The following is a 16,286-nucleotide window of genomic DNA, read 5'->3' as shown; positions in this document are numbered from 1 at the left end:
AGTATCAAGAGTGTATCTGGAATACGCCATTTCCGGAATATCAACTCATCGTGGACAGCGCTGGGGGCGGCGAAAGGTGGTGGATGAACGTGGCCATCTGTCTCGCATTGTTTCAGCTACCCGGGGAGCGACAGTGGCACAAATCACCCCGACTTCAACGAGGAAGGTGCCAAAAACGTCTCCACAAACACCATTAGGCGATCATTAGCCGCAATAGGTTATGGGAGCCGCTGACCCACCAGAGTACATTGCTAACATCACAACACAGGACTCTATGCCTCAACTGGGTGAAAGAACATTGGCACTGGGCCTTAGATTATTGTAGACGGTTTTCCTGGTCCGATGAGTCCCTTTTCCAGTTATTTCGAGCGGACCGGAGGGTGCGTATCTGGCGGAAACTGCACGAAGCTCTGCATACATCATGTTAACAAGGAAAAGTTCAGGCAGGTGGACGGTCGGTAATTGTCTGGGACGTTCAACTGGCACACGTTGAGACCTCAGGTACGTCTAGACTGATCTCTGAACGGTCCAGGTTACGTGTCCGTGTTTGCAGACCATCTGCATCCCTTCATGGTCATCGGGTGCTCACATGTCAATAAACTCTTCCAGTAGGACAGTGCGCCTCCCCACAAATTCGTGGTGACTAGAATATGGTTGAAAGAGAATTCCTCAGATTTTACCAACATGTAGTGCCCCCTCGTTCACCGGACATGAACTCTGTAGAGCATCTTTTTGGATGCTGTCGAAAGGTCAGTTCGAGCTTTGGATCCTCCATCCAGAAATTCGACGGAATTATGAACAGCGATGTAGCAAAAATGGATGGAAATAACTGTGGAACGCTTTCGTGACCTAGTGGACTCAATTCCTCGCCGTTTGACTGCCCTCATCCGGACGAAAGGTGGGCCTACCCGTTACTATGTAGGTATCCCATGAATTCTGCCCACTCAGTATATAAACTAAGGCAATTATTTTGCATGAAGCATGGTACTACGATTAAGATTTACTATTGAACGGGTCAGTGTACAGTTGACTACGAACAAAACATGGTGCAAAGACACTGTCCAGTTCAATAGTGAATCTTAAGTTAGTCCCATGGGCTTAAAAGCAGCAAGATGTTCAACTCTTTATTGGGGGGGGGGCAGTCCCTCCTCATAAGCATCCTACGATCCAATTCAATTCAGGAGTTCTCTGTAGGATGGAAGTCAGGGCTTTGGCTGGCCATTTTAGTTTTTCGACGCTCCTATCCTGAAATCAGTCCGTCACAACATAGAGCATTGTTCTGATGACACAGATGTGGGCCTTCTCGCATGTGCTCCCACAACATAGGTTGCACATTATTGTCCAGGACGTCTAGACAGACCTCAGCGTCCCCAGTTTTGTCCAAAACAACCTATGATCGCCAGCCAAATAATGAAAGCTTTCCGCCAGTATTCGCTATTCCCAGGCACGACCATCAGACTGGTAGACTCTGTACGGTGACTCGTCACTCCAAAGCACAGCATTCCATTGGTCTATGGTCCAAGAACGGCAGGCCTTGCTTCAAGCTAGATGGCATCTGGCATTAGTCGAAGTGATTAATGAGTTGTGGACGGCTGCACGACTGTGTTACCCATATCATGCAGCATCCTAGGCACTGTACTCGTGCTAATATGTATCCCAATCGTTTCACTGCGATCTGTGTGTTGTAACAACGTCAACTGCGTTCCGAGCGGATAATTGAAGAAGAAGAACTCTTTATTGTATCCCCAAGGAAACTCAGATTTTTCGTCCAGCGAAACAATCGATCAAAAAACACATGCAAATTATGGACATATTATAGATAGATAGATGAGTTGGTTCTCAGGTGGCCCTAATATACTCAGGGTGGTCGCAGGAACTGATATTAGCACGCGGGCAATACGTAGGGAGCTGCATTACATTGTGTTTTACGGAATAGTTATAGCTCATAAACCAAACATCACAGCAATGCAGAGCATTGACTTTCCTGGTGCATAATCTATCGTAATTGGTCCCTGAAACGTTGGAAGACAGCGTTGCAGAGTGACGAATTGATATGAATACTGTAACTGATAGCCGTTGGTCATATATACACTATGTACATAGTGTATATATTTGTTGCTACCAAAAAAGGGCAAAAGTCATTTTTAGGATACCTTACTGAAGTTCAGTCCTTCCATTATGCTTGTTCGGAATTTATCAGAGTAACCCGTGTTCATCGGATATAAAAGGCACGCGCACTCAATAATCAGTAGACAGAATAGAATGTGACTAGAAAAAAGACCCAGACCCTTCATAAGAGGTGTATTAGTAAGTTATCAAAACACGCATGTCCATTGAATAGATAAAAAAAAAAATTCAAAAATCAGGTTAGAATTTTCCCGATCTGGAAACATTACAGTAGTGGCCGTATTAGTCGCTGGCCTATGGTCACCTAACTCCTCTTTGGCATCACCTTTGTGGTTTGGGAAGTCATTAGTACTTCTAATGACTCCCCAAAGTACATCTAATTGAACTCCGGGAAGATTCCCTTGGAATCTTCCCGGAGTTCAATCACGCTCTCATTAACATTCCGAACAGCTGATATACTCATGCAGCCTTTTTAATTACAACAGAATAAATCTTCCCCTGGAGCTTTGGCCTTCTTTATTTAATCTCATTAGTTTTTCTAACAAATGCTTGTCTGAGATCATTATCAGTTCAATCCATTTGTAATATCTGCTGGGCTTTCTACGGACCTTCCATTGCAACCAGTTAAGGGATCTTCTGCCTTCTTTTATTTATTATGTTCTTCTGCCTTCTTCTTGTATTGGATTTTTTGCCTTCTTTCTTTTATTAACGTATGAAAAGAACTTGTTGGGAAAACTACCAGTACATTATGAGATCCAATACAGACTCTTGAATTATCATCTGAGAAAGCATACCCCGTTTCCTTGCAAGATCTGCAGCTTGATTTCAGTGTTTCTTCGGCTTCTGAAAGGAAAATACTTTGTTACATCTACATTGAAAACTGGCAAAGAGATTAGAATACCTCAGATCTTGGTAGCGTAACGAAAGAATTTTTACCTTTAGTTAGAGAGTTCAAGAAGAAAGAATTTTTATCGTTTTCTCCAGGATTTGACGGCACATTCTTACTGTCGGGTCATGGCAGCATTAATAGCAAACTGTTTAAATTTGGATTGTATCCTACTGTACTTTGTCTGTGAGGTGCTGAAGAGAACGTGGATCATATCTTACTTGATTGTCACTACTATTTAGACTATAGACAACAACTTCAACTTATTGCAGAACTTCTCATGAAAATAAATCCTTATTTGTTCAGTCAGGTTGCATTTAATGCTCTTAATACATTTGCTACACGTGTCTTCAAAAAGAGAGTTGAACTTGGTCAGTTAACCCAATATACACTGTTGTTCTTGTGATTCTTTGTACCTCAGGGTTGGTGTACTGAAAAGTTACTTCTAATTACGACTTCTCACAGTGACTACTTTTAGATGTTAACAATGATTTGTTATATATTAGAACTACTTTCGGATTTCAACTGCCTCTGAAGGTTCTTCTGTTTGATCCTTGGGAAAGCTACTCCAGTGGATTTTACTTTTGGACTTGTATTGTCTGGTGAACTGTTGAAGCCAACTTGGACTTGCTATTGATTGTACATAGTGTACATATTTGTTAATAATGAATCTTTCTCTATTAATGGAGTGTGACGGGGGGAAATGTGGTCCATGATCTTTGGAGTCTTTCCTCAAAGAATATAATAATGTTCCTGATGAGCTTTCTTTCTTTGCTGATACCAGAATGGGATTTTTGGTAAGTTGCCAGTCCACACAAACACCAGAACTTGTAATACCAGAACAGAGCACAAAATTTATAAACAAAACACTGCAAGCATATGACCGGATTTGTCACAAGCCAAATCCGGTCATGTGCTTGCAGTGTTTTGGCGTAAGCCACAAGAAGTGTAAAAACGACTAATGGGGGAAACCCTGGGGCCGCAATTATACTTAAATATTTATATTTACTCATGTGAGAACTCCTTATCCTATTCTTGGCTCTCTTTCATGGTGCTTTCTCAAAATCAGCTTCTGCCCGCCTTATCCTATCAGGGGCTTTATTACATATTCTTTGTATGAGCGTTATCTTGTAACGCTCATACAAATCGGAATCACGTTATAAAGTTTTCCTTTTGTTTTTCGATTTCAGATGGATTTTGATTCTACTATTCTACAGGCGCTCCCATAGATTATTCAAATGTAATTTTTTTCCCATTCCACTGACCTTGTGCCGGATTCTTTAACCCACTGAACTAGCAGTTTCACTGAAGTCTTCATTCAGCCTCAATGGCATTAGCAAAAACTCTTGCGCCTCCTCTGTTTAAGTGAATAAGATCTATACAAAATAAATTCCTTCAACCAAGGTTAGCTATGCTGAGGAAATCCCCACTCCATAATCCATGCAGAGTCCCTGAAGCCAAAGTTCTCACCACAAAATCCCCCCCCCCTCTGGAATGCAGACACAAGAACATGTAAGTGTAGGTGATGTACATTTGGTCCTATCTCGCGATACGTTTTCAACATGAATTTATATTTCATAAGCAGTTCATCACTTTATTTAAATCATTAGTCCCAGATGTATTTCCAGACCCACTAGTCCCGTTACAAGCTGATAAATTGTAAATTTTTGCTGCCGGTAGACTTACTTCTGTTCTATGCGATCCGCTTTTCTTACATAATTTATTTTGTCTCCCCTAGAAAAGAGTCCCCAGTTAAAACTACCTCGTGTGAACAAAAGCATGCTGGATTGGTTGGTGTACTCATGGTATGCTGATGTCAATAAAGCACGTACGGTGGCGGCTGTTAGTTTTGAAATTCAAACATAAATTCTTTACCAAGTGTTGCAAATTTCCCAACTTTACCCAAACAGTTTTATCCAATGACACGCAGATCTATTTTCTGGTTTTCTACCTTCTTCTTACATGCCACGCCAAATAATTTAAGAGGATTCTAGTTCAGTATTTTCTAAGAAATGTTAATACCGCTTTCTTTGTAATCCGCCCTGTTTCGAAACTAAAGTGAAATTTTGGACAGAGGAACTTGAGCAACATGAACCGAACAGCGTAGAATTCATTTTGATCTACTAACATACCACCCAGACTCAAAAACATTTGGACCTGCAGCCAAAAGTTGCGGTTCCTTTTCACACGGAAATGACGCATGGACATATGTAGTGATTCGGCGGTGAGAAAGAAATAGGTTATACATTCTAAATAGTATTTTGAAACTTCTTACACCAAAAACACATACTTTTCCTTTAAATACTGTCAAATGTACGACCACTTAGCTTCACGGTTAAATTGACCGAAATAAAAAAAAAATCAGCCTGAAGAAACGAAACACGCAGTGTGTGACAACCTTCCTCTAACGGACCCTTTGGGAAGAGAGGACGATAGGACTTTATTTCGACTATGAAAATCCACGTGTGTAACTCCTAAGAGCGCTCTCTCGAAGAAATGCTATATGCCAGAAAATAACACTTTAGACAGAACGTGCTAATATTAGTACACTATGCGAATCTTCCCCCACTCTTCCACGCGATAGTTCGTGGTCGTCAGTCCATCTCGCCGAGTGTGACTCAGCACCTCCCGGCAGTGGGGGACTATATTTGGCGCTGGAAGAGGGATAAAAATAAAGTATGGTGTCATCTCTCTCTCAACGCACTCCTTTGTAGAGCGAAGGAATTGATAAGGGAAAGACTGAAATAAACGAGTGGGAGGCAACGTTCTTTCAAGTGGGCTTTTGCTGTTGTGGCAATCAGGGGTCGTCTCCAGAGTTTTGGGACCAAGTGGGTTAACTTTAAACAACATTGAAAATGCAACACGAAAATTGACCTTCAAATTGCACCTTAAAAAGGTTCGGTCTATAGATGGGATTAATAAGAAATTCCGATTTCTGTGAAACCAACATAACACCTCCTGCTTCTTAACACCTGCTATTCACTTTATTGCTTTGCGACTTCCAGCAGCTTTCTGTCTCATCCACACAAGTGGTTTAAGATATGTTGGCTTTGATACGATCTGTATCGAGAGTTGACAAAAAGAAATCTGATGACTGCTTTGTTCATCAGACCATGAAATTTCTGGAATCAGTGGAGGATTCATCTCTCAAATCCAAGCAGAACCTCGCAGTTATCAAAACCGCCTACATTTAGCCGACAGATTTTTAATAACACAGATGGTACAAGATGTCTAGAACTTTGATGTTGGCTACTTCTACGTTATCCTGGACAATAACCGCTGGAAGATATTGAAACGTTGTACACAACTCTAAAGTCCTTCGTGATGATTATGTTTGACTGTCAAGAGGAATGTCTGTTTATTTCATTAGTTCTAATCAATTGCGTATGTGCACCCCCTGACCTGTGACCATGAAGGCCTTTGATACACAAGAACTACATATGAAATGGTCATTGGAAAATGTCATATGATAAAGAGAAGAGCCGTGAAATTTACTTCTTGAAGGATTTAGAAAGAAATATATTATTCTTACTCAATCAAAAAAAGGAGAAAATTGTGGCGAAATTGAAATTTTGTGTTGTCAGAGAATTATCCGAGTCAGATTGACACCAATAATTCTGACGACTGCAACACTTACAACAGATAATTAAGATTTAGGAGAAAAGAGGCTAAAGGGAAGTCTAGTGGAATGCCGTGTGATTGCAACGAAAGGCGACCAACAGTCTTTAACACCAGATAAACATAGTAGATGAGCTCATCTATAGATTTGCAGGAAGGATCAGATAATTCACCTTTCAACTTCGGTGTTCTGTTAGTCTTACTATTCGTAGACAACACATACGAGATGCAACCAGAAAGCTGTGAAATTTTGCAAGTAAAGGAAGTAGTACTTATTTGAACATTTGTACAGATTCAGTTCTGCAAATAAATCCTAGGGTTTTATATGCACTCTTAGTTCATTTTTAATTACATGCACTTAAAGGAAGAGCTAGATGCTTACTTCATCTACTTACTTAGCTAGATGCTTACTTAATCCAGCTCTTCCTTTAAGTGCATGTAATTGAAAATGAACTAAGAGTGCATATCATATAAATCCTAGAATTTATTCGCAGAATTGAATCTGTCAAAATTTTCAAAGAAGTACTACTTCCTTTACTTGCAAAATTTCACAGCTTTCTGGTTGCAACTCGTATGTGCTTCTATGGATATTAAGACTAAAGAACAAGTTGAAAGGTGAATTATGAATTAAAAGTGATAAGTCCAGGGATTCAGGGAAGTAAGCATATCAGCCTCGTTTCTCTTGGACACGTGATGGTTTATTTGGTTGTTTACAACAAATTTAAAATTTAAAACAAACGAAAATTGTACTACGCTGTCAAAAAAATTTACAGAAATTAGTGTAGAGCTATGTGTCTGTGTGTGCTGCTCAAAACCTGGACGTCAGGACGGCATATTCAGCAGTTATAGAACAGGAATGGCGTCCAGGACCCAAGAACAAGTGATAAATCCAGGGAAAAATCAAAGTCCAGATGATAATTCAAGTCTGAACGTATGGCTTTAAGGACATCGATCATAAGGTCAAAAGGCAGAGCGGCAGAGCTCTGATAAAGATTTCAGGTGAACTTAAGAGGAGAAAAATCCTCTGGTAAATTCACAACGTCCCTTATTTAAGAGTTCCGTTCCAATGCCTGTCTTGATCCAATCAGTCAGTATCAGTGGTCAAAAGCAGTAGTCCAATTAGATGGTTAAATCGAGTTTCTCAAAAAACAAAGTTCAATAAAGGATATAGGGAAGAAGCTCAGTTAAAAGTTCATTGAGAAATGCATTCCAGAAGTCCAGGATACGCAATAGATGCGATATGTCAATCTAGTTTTTATTAACCTTGAGCCCGCAAAGAGCATATAGTATTTCGAAGATGGTACTGACAACTAATGCGATACCACTTTTTTAAAAAGTGCTATAACATTAGTTAACGGTAGTATCAGATGTATTCTAGGTAGGGGATATTGTTACCATGCTGCTTCCAGAATGGGATGCAGTCAAATAAATTGATTGCAGTTGTTTTTTTATGCTAAAATGTTTTGGACAAAACATTTTAGTACAGTTTTGGAAGGCCTAGAAAGAAAAGAAGGTTCAGGACCTGGAGCAGATGTTCTTAAGCTATTCTACTGTATTTCTGAAATCAATATAAACAGGACATTCATAAAATATATGCGATGAATTTTCTTCTAGCCCTTGTAAGAAAATAAATAAATAGGTAGGATAGAGTGGGAGTAAGCCATTTTTTGTGTTATTTTTCGCGTTTCATGACAAAGGTGATGTCGAGTTCTTGTATGGCCGTTATGCGATCTTGTGTGTCAAATATTTATCAGTTCATTCCAGGTTATCCATTACTTTGGGATAACCCTTGTTGTAATACAGATAGACTGCTTATTTTATTTAGACTGACTTGTGCAGGAAACTGAGTGCACTCATTTCAGAAGGGTAGAGGCAGACCTTTCAGAAGGTGGAAGCATACCTTGCGAAACGTTTTGCCGTTAAGTGCAGACGTCTAGAATCTATGTAATGTTTTCAAGCTACACCAAAAACGCAGTAGCCTGAAGCTATCCCTTCGCTTAAGGCTGCTTCTATTTTTAATGATCGTTTATCTCCTTTCTTTCTCACAAGATTAGTGAAAAAGGAAACGATTTTGGTGGACCGGCGATCCAGCAAACAAACTTCAGTGAATACCTTTGTTGTGCAAAGCAGGTGCTGTTAACGACTCTTCTTTGTTCGTTTTTTAAGCCCGTAGGGATTTTTTTTCATGAATTGCAACTTAGATAATTAATGATACATACACACGGGATGTATTTTGATCTTAATGGAGGTAGAAAACTTTTTTACTTTTTTATTGTTAAATAAACTAAAAACACGAGTTGGTTTTAGAAGTAAACTTCACGACTTTCACTCACAGATGGTACTAGCAACTAATCAGAAGTTTGTGGAGTGCCAAAATATGCTCATAATTCAGGAGTTGGGTATGGTTGTGCCAAAAATTGTAAGAAACAGATGTATTAAAATTGTAAACTGTAAGAAACAGATGCATTCAAAGTTCCTACCCCAGTTTGAAATTTGTAGAGTATAATCTTTTGTGGGTTGATGGAGTTTTTTGGAGTAGGAAACAAGGTTTCAGTGGGATCCAGTCATGGATTTTTGAGATAAGCGTTACACACACACACACACACACACACACACACACACACACACACACACACACACACACACACACACACACACACACACGTCACTTCTAGTCTCAAACCGCAGTTTCGAAATGGCTGACGAGCTTACGTCGTTTTGGGTCAGATTTATCGTTATTCGTGACTTCCGTTCACGTGATACCCAGTATTTGAAACTTACCCAAGTTTATTGAGGCGACTACAAACACTCCTATGTGATATCAGTCACTGGGGAAATCTTTACTCTTAGGAGGTCAAAGCAAGATTACGCTAGCGTGTGTGTGTGTATTTACAGACATATCTTGTCTGTAAATACACTGGTGCCTCATGGCCTTAGTTTCTTTGGAATAAACAACTAAACTCTCACTAATCCTATCAGCTACATACAGCTGCTCATATTTGTTACCTGTTTCTTTCCTCAGCATAGATCTTTGCGGGTAACACAGTGGTTATAATCCTCCTCACATCGGGTGGGAATGGTCCGGGTTCGAATTCCGTCAATAACACGAGGAACTTTATGAGCATGAGCTTTTTTCATTCCGTGGCTGAGTTAGTCGGTCTCAGGCGAGGATAGCAAGGTCCTTCCCCACAAATGTGGGTCTTTTTAGTCCAGCAACACAGGCAAACTCAGCAGAGGACACACGCAATTTATAGATGTGTAGATGAGGTAATTCTCGAGTGGCCGTAATATAACTATTTTTAGTACATGTAGTATTTTTTTTTTACTCAGCATCATAAGCTACCTTCAGTAATATTGTTAAGAGGATACTGGGTGTTCCAAAATCGCACATACAATTCTATTTTACAGCTAAGAAATAAGAAATAAGAAAAAAAGTCTGAAATTTTTGTTTCCAAGCTATTATATTTTAATCATAAATTACAAAACCGCATATAAAACGAAAAAACATTTTTATGTTCAAATTTGTGATAAAAATATGACTGTGTAAAACAAATAAATAAATATAATTATTGTGAAGAATTACATACAACTCAATATACAGAATTACATACAACTCAATATCCCAGCACGGCGACGAGCGCCAGTGGTTCACATGCAGGACCTTGAGAAAAGCAAATACAAAAGCAGAATACAGCTTAGCAATGACCACATTAAAGATTAAGGAGCATGTAACAGAAGATGGATAAATATCAGTTTGATTTATGTTCACAGAGGCTGGAGAAGGAAAATGGGAGCATCGTAATCCTCTTTTAGAAGGTAAGGGATCAAGAGCGACGAAGACATTGATAAACTTGAATCTGTCTTTCTTGTTCTTTATCATGCTATCAAAGTCAGCGTTTATTCAGTTCAAGGCGGCGAACATCTGCTTGGGGGAACCTGTCACTGAGTGCCAGCCTATTGTGATGAGCCACAAGTGCGGTTGATGATCTTAGGCTTTGCTGTGGAATCCTCCACGTTCCAAATGTTAGGAGATGATATCTGGCCAGCCAAGAGTTTGGCCGCGAAGACTAGCCTCCTTTCTCCTCCAGGAGTTTGGCCTCTTTTCCATGATCAGGAACTTCACCCTCGGGATTTCGAGAGCTTGTGCCATCTTGGTAGTTGTGGTGGCGGGATGTAGATGAAGCTTGGTATTGGCTCATTTCAGTAGCCAGTATTCAGCAGTGTACACTCGCTTAAGGTTTGTGGACGCGGCTGAGGCTCATATTTCTGCACCATAGAGAATGGTCGGGTAGATCGTAGAGATGACGAATCTGTTAAAAATGAAGAGACGTCGAAATTGCAGCAGCTGCTGCTTTGAGATCCACCTAAGACAATAAAAATTGGTATTAATTTTGTCGATCTGGCTGACAAAGGACATATTTTGGTTAAACGGAACTCCAAAGTCAGTTGTGCACGTTTGGTATTGGTACCCTTCCTAGTGAAACGGATTATAGGAAAAATATAACTGAACATTCTGGATTCGAAGTTTGAAGCTTGCAAGGTACAATTCAAGATCCTTAAGTTGAGAATCGATCCAGTTGCTGAGTTGAGCAGGATTGCTGCCAGGGTTAACTTGAATCAGCAGTTTAAGGTCATCAGCGTAGCATAAGAGGCCATTCTTGGAAACAGTGATGGGCACGATGGCAGCCGTGAACAGGACACCAGTAATGTTACAGGATATGGTGTGTTGTTCCCGATGGAGAATAAGTGTTCTGTGACAGAGCCGAGATTCGAGAAAGCATAGCATATCACCTCGAATGTGCAATTTTTCTTTAAGTAGAAGGAACAAGGCAGAGATTGACACAGCATTAAAGGCTGCACTTACGTCGAGATATGTAGTTGCAAACTCGGCTTTTTGTTCGAATGATGAGAGGATGCGTTCGGTGGTAGCTGCCAAGTTATTAATTGATGATTTTCTGGGAATGGCGTAGTGAATTTCAGATGGTTTCGTCTGGAGGATTTGGTGAATAATTGTGGGTAGCAAGGCCTTTTCCAGAGTTTTTAACATACTGGAGGCAATTGAGATGAGTCTGAACTGGCTGACGTCTGTGGAAAATTGGTTTTTAGGGATGGGTGCACTCTGCACTTATTCCATTGATGTGGGAAATAATGCTGAGCGAGGCATCTATTGTAGATCGAGATAAGGGGGTCTATGATAAATGTACTCAACGTTTGACTACAAATTGCGGAATCCGTCCTCCCCAGCGATGGCTGTTGTGGGAAGGAAATTGGTGGCATTTATGAGCTGCTGTTTCGTGATCTGAATGGTCGTTAGGACATCTGAAGGGTTTTCGTAGTCATGCTGGAGAGCTGTAGACGGGGCTGTTGTATTTTAGAACCTGACGAGGTGTTTGAGTCATTCTGGAAGATACGGGCTTTAAACAGTACAAGCACTTGAAGATTGTGAAATCGTGCAAATGTTTCATCATCAGTTAGATTATCAGTTAGATGGAGAACATTACTTGTACCCATTTCATCCTAAGCCTGTAAAACAATTGTTTGCACAAGATAACTGCACATTGCTCGTTGTGCAATGTACACGTGATCCTTAATTTCTGAGCATGTTCTGATTACAGATGAATCATGTTGTAGAAGAAATGGAATATTCACCTCTCGAAACATTAGACCCATTACGATTATCAGTTAGATTATCGACATAACTTTTTCTTTAATGTTTAGTATTGAGCTCTTGGGAACAAAGCCCTTCGTACGTAGCACAGTTGGTAGAATTACCGTCCTCCCCCACGCAGGGTGGAAAAGACCTGAGTTCGAGTCCCGTCGATGACGTGAGGAATTTTAATGGGCCGTTTTCATCACGTGGCTCAGTTAGTCGGTCTCAGGCGAGGGTAGAATTTTTACTCTCCCGGAAACTCGGGTTTTTCATCTAGCAAACAGAAAATCGACCTCAGAACGTAGGCAATTTACAGACAGTATACACGCAGCAATATAGACTTAGTTGCTGAAGCTCCTTAAACCCCACTAGAACTACAACTTGGGGACAATCTTATTTATTCCTACACGCATACCCACATTTTCTCCAGAACAATTTACAGGAAGCAAATGGTGTACATTCGAGGGTACCCCCAGTTAATGTAATCATCCCGGTGGAAAAAAACCAGAGTTCAAATAACGTCAATGACGCGAGGAATTTTTATGGATATTTTTCACAACGTGGCCGAGTTAGCCGGTTCTAGCAATATAACATGTTTTTTTTTTTCTCCCCAGACACATGTTTGCAAGAGCTTCTTCCTATATTTTGGCTGCAGAATATGCTTCAACACTTGTTCCATTCAATTCTGAAGCAATTTTGTAATATTTTAAAGTTTGAATTCAATTCCCTGAACAGTTACAGTTATTTGAAATCAAATAACAATAGTCATAATCCAGTATAGAGAGAGAGAGAGAGGGAGATTTCAATAGATCACTTATTGAGAAAATCCGCACTTTACTGTAAGTTTATTTATGCAAATGCTGTCTATCGTTTTACAAAGAAAATACAAAGATGGTTCCTTTTGAAAATATAAAGATGGTTCCTTTTGAAAATATAAAGATGGTTCCTTTTGAAAATACAAAGATGATTCCTCTAGAAATACTTTTTTTCTTTCACCTTATGAAGAAAATGTTTTGTAACATTAAAATAGAAGTCTACAGTTATTTTGGAAAGCGTTCTTGTTTGTTCCGGGTTTAGTAAAAGCTCTCTGTAGGGCTATAACCTCGTTTCTGGAACTTCCGTGATATCTAAGGTTATTTACGAAGGAGTTCATTTAGAGAATGAACAACACCAACACCTCTTACACTTGTAGAAGTATTGAATAAGTGTATACTTTGGAACTGCATTTCCAGTTTGTTTTAAATTTTGAATTTTTATGCGTTGCTTTTCTAGATTTTGTGCTCAGACTGGTCTTCGCTAACTGCTGTTAACCAATTATGAAACCCGATAGTCATCGCGAACTAAACTAATCAACCCCGGGCCTGTGGCAGTGACGGGTAGGTAGCAACATAAACTGAATTTTGTACATATTCTTCTTATTATTATTGTTGCAATAAAGATTCTCTTTCTCTAAAGTAGCTCATCTTTTATTCATAATTCCAAGGTAGGTGTATATATCAAAGGTGGAGAGGAAGTGGTGGGTCTCCATGTTAATGATGACCATATCATAACAACAGGAACGTGAAGAACTTGTTACCGTCAGGGAGAGGGGGGTGTAGAATTTACCACACTATTGAAGCGATCGTAAAATGGCCCCCAGGGAACGACTTTAGCACGCGACTCAATTTTATGGCCCGATAATAACAAGTATAGCGAGCACGTTCCTGGAGGCATAAAACGAACGTGATGTGTCTAATAAACTTCGGAAAGGGGTAGTGGGGGGATTGGTAGTGTGGAATTCCATTTGACGTTTCTCTCATGGGAGGCATAGTGGCGTCGAGTTATAATCACTGAGGGAATTGGAGGATGGTTTCAAACTATTACCTGTCCAGTCATGCCGTCTGAGCCCTTGGCAGTTTCCAAGAACACAAAATGCCATTTGTTTAAGACTGGTCCTTAAAATTTTATCAAAACAAATTAAAAGTTCGTTAAAATTATATGCCTCGGCCTTTGGTCCCTTATATTTAACCACACCTCTTTTGTATATATAAAAACAAAAAAGGTTCGCTTCTAAACAGTAAAAAAATCACCAGTAAATTTCACACAATTTGTGCGACAATTTAAGCCAAGATCCATCTATTTACCCAAAAACTCAACTGGACCGTTTTGGAAAGAGTTCAGATGGATGAGAGAGGAAGTATCTGAGGTCCCAGAAGGTTCCACGTCTAAAAATTCTAACTGACCAGAAGTATCAAAATGATAGTTGAAGATCGCACTAACGGAATTAGAAACGGAACTCACTACACATAGATGCCGAAAAACTGTGTGAGGATGCAACACACCGGAAAGAGATCTTCCAGGATTCGTACAGGCTTACCAAAATATGAATCGGCTGCAAAGTACCAAAGAATTTAGAGTAAAAGAGAAACTTTCTGCTTTCAGAACAATAATAATTTGTTGACTGTAAAAATATACCTTCTGTAACAGTTATGTAAATATGTAAGTTATATGTGGAATTATTAGTGAATTGTAAATATATGAGCTGTATAATGTATGTACAGAATCATCAATGTGTAAATACTGTATGTATTAAACATAAAATGTGTATATAATATTTCGGGACGAGACTACGTGTTCAGTATATGTAACCCACTGCACGTAGTATCTCGTACCCTGATATGTACTTAGCATCCTCCTGGCACTTTGCCGTCCCGGGGTGGTTTCCTTATGGAAATAAACGGATAATAATAATAATAATAATAATAAAGAACTTGACCTCGCACGGATATATTGATTTAAAAAAGGATATCTTAAGATTTCTTCAGTTCTTAGCGTGTTTCTAACTACTGAATAGAAGTCCCACACTCAATTCGGAAGTTACAAACACAATACCGGCATCACCACCAAAGCACTGGTGTTATAATCAAGAGAGCGAGTTTGGGAATTCTTTTAGAATGTGTCACACCACATTCCAGCAGGTAGGAGTCGAGTAGGGGGACTCAATTTCTGAATAGTGAAGACTTTAATTCCTCCTTTTGGTTTCAGGAAAGACGGGCAGGAGGAAGAAAGTCTACTAGAGCGTTAGGGTATGTACGAGCCATCCAAGGACATCGAAACTCAAGGTCAACGAGTAGGTTGCTATACCTTAGATATTGCGCGTAAGTTTCGGCATCTTACAACATTGTGTTGACACTTGAAAGGGAGTAAAGCGAGACACTTACCTGGTGTCTACACTGCCGACGACAATTGAGAAGCGTGTCTCGTTCGTGGGGGTCACTGTCGGTGGTTGAACAAATCAAACTCCTTGCGTTCTTGCGACGCTTAACTGTCTACGGGAACAGCGACCAACATGCACTTCCTACATCCCGGAATATGCGTTGCTACTGACGACCGCTAACACGTCAGCCTCCCGCAGAGCGCTCCGTCACGCTCCGAGCCAATGGAAAGAAGCGCAAGAGGGAAAGGCGGGAATGAGTTTGATGCTGCGATCGATGTAGCTCCGTGGGGGGGTTTTCGTTAAACTGCACTCCGCTCATTCACACAAATCTCCGCCGAGAAGCCCTCACTACTCAAGGCGTAGAACATTAAAAGTTGTTAAAGGATGGGGATCCCCCCCTCCCTGCTGATCACGTGACATTGGAGCACTAAGAAACGCTTTGGAAGAGGCAGAATTATGAACACGAAGACAGTGGAGATTCATCCATGTGGAATGGGAATAATTGTGTTAAGAAATTTACCCTCAAACGCAACAGAGAAAATAAATAAATCTTTATTTGTCCTACAAAAGTTTAGAAAGGAATTTTCATTTTGAACTTTGCCGCCTGCTTATGCACTTCACACTAAAAAAAAGAAAAAAAACTATTATACTAGGGCCACCTGGAAAATTGCTGTTGTCTACCGATGTGCATTGTGTCTGCAAATTGCATGTGATCTCTGGTCGATTTGCCTGCTTTGCTAGAAGAAAAAAAATCTTGTCTATGGCTGAGACCGACTAACTCAGCCACGGTGTGAAAAAAGTCCACAAAC

At 40.1% G+C, this 16,286-nt stretch overlaps 1 protein-coding gene across 1 annotated transcript in view; it reads right to left on the bottom strand.

The window, feature by feature from the left end:
- LOC150082399 (serine/threonine-protein kinase meng-po-like) overlaps positions 1–15,614 on the bottom strand; it is a 90,334-nt gene extending 74,720 nt beyond the window's left edge. The window contains exon 1 of the mRNA XM_090379258.1: positions 15,482–15,614. The gene's annotated coding sequence lies outside the window, so the exon portion shown is untranslated. The remainder of the gene's footprint in view (positions 1–15,481) is intronic.
- Between the last annotated feature and the right edge of the window lie 672 nt (positions 15,615–16,286).

The sequence above is a fragment of the Mastigoproctus giganteus genome, chromosome 8 (assembly GCF_048544385.1).
Source record: "Mastigoproctus giganteus isolate SK-2022 chromosome 8, ASM4854438v1, whole genome shotgun sequence".
In the NCBI taxonomy this organism is placed as follows: Eukaryota; Metazoa; Arthropoda; class Arachnida; order Uropygi; family Thelyphonidae; genus Mastigoproctus; species Mastigoproctus giganteus.
The sequence above is the reverse complement of the archived record's forward strand: the minus strand, read 5'-3'. Positions and strand labels throughout refer to the sequence as shown.